We start from the raw sequence: 407 nt of genomic DNA on the forward strand, positions 1-407 counted from the left end.
ACAATAATATCATTATTCGGTATAAGCCCAAAGTACTTCCCAGAACCCAAAAATATGGATCCTAATCTGGGAAATATGAAATACCTTGAAGAACAATTGATGTCAACAAACCTTAACACCTCTGAATCTGAAGAAATACGCCAAACCTTTGTGTATGCTAGTGTCAATCTCGAGAAAGGAATCTCCAAATGGGCTACGAGCATTGTTGGGAAACTTCTTGCCTCTGAACATATGAAACCCGACACTTTACAATTTCATCTCAAAAATCTCTGGGTGAAGAAGGTGAAAAAAATCCACATATTACCTTTATGACCCCATCAGAAATTTCTTTAGAGAGAGTCTAGTTCGACAATCAAATTTTTAAGAATGTTGAAACATCCTATTTGATGAGTAGGAAGAGAGTTAAG

The sequence above is a fragment of the Papaver somniferum genome, chromosome 3 (assembly GCF_003573695.1).
Source record: "Papaver somniferum cultivar HN1 chromosome 3, ASM357369v1, whole genome shotgun sequence".
Classification (NCBI taxonomy): domain Eukaryota; kingdom Viridiplantae; phylum Streptophyta; class Magnoliopsida; order Ranunculales; family Papaveraceae; genus Papaver; species Papaver somniferum.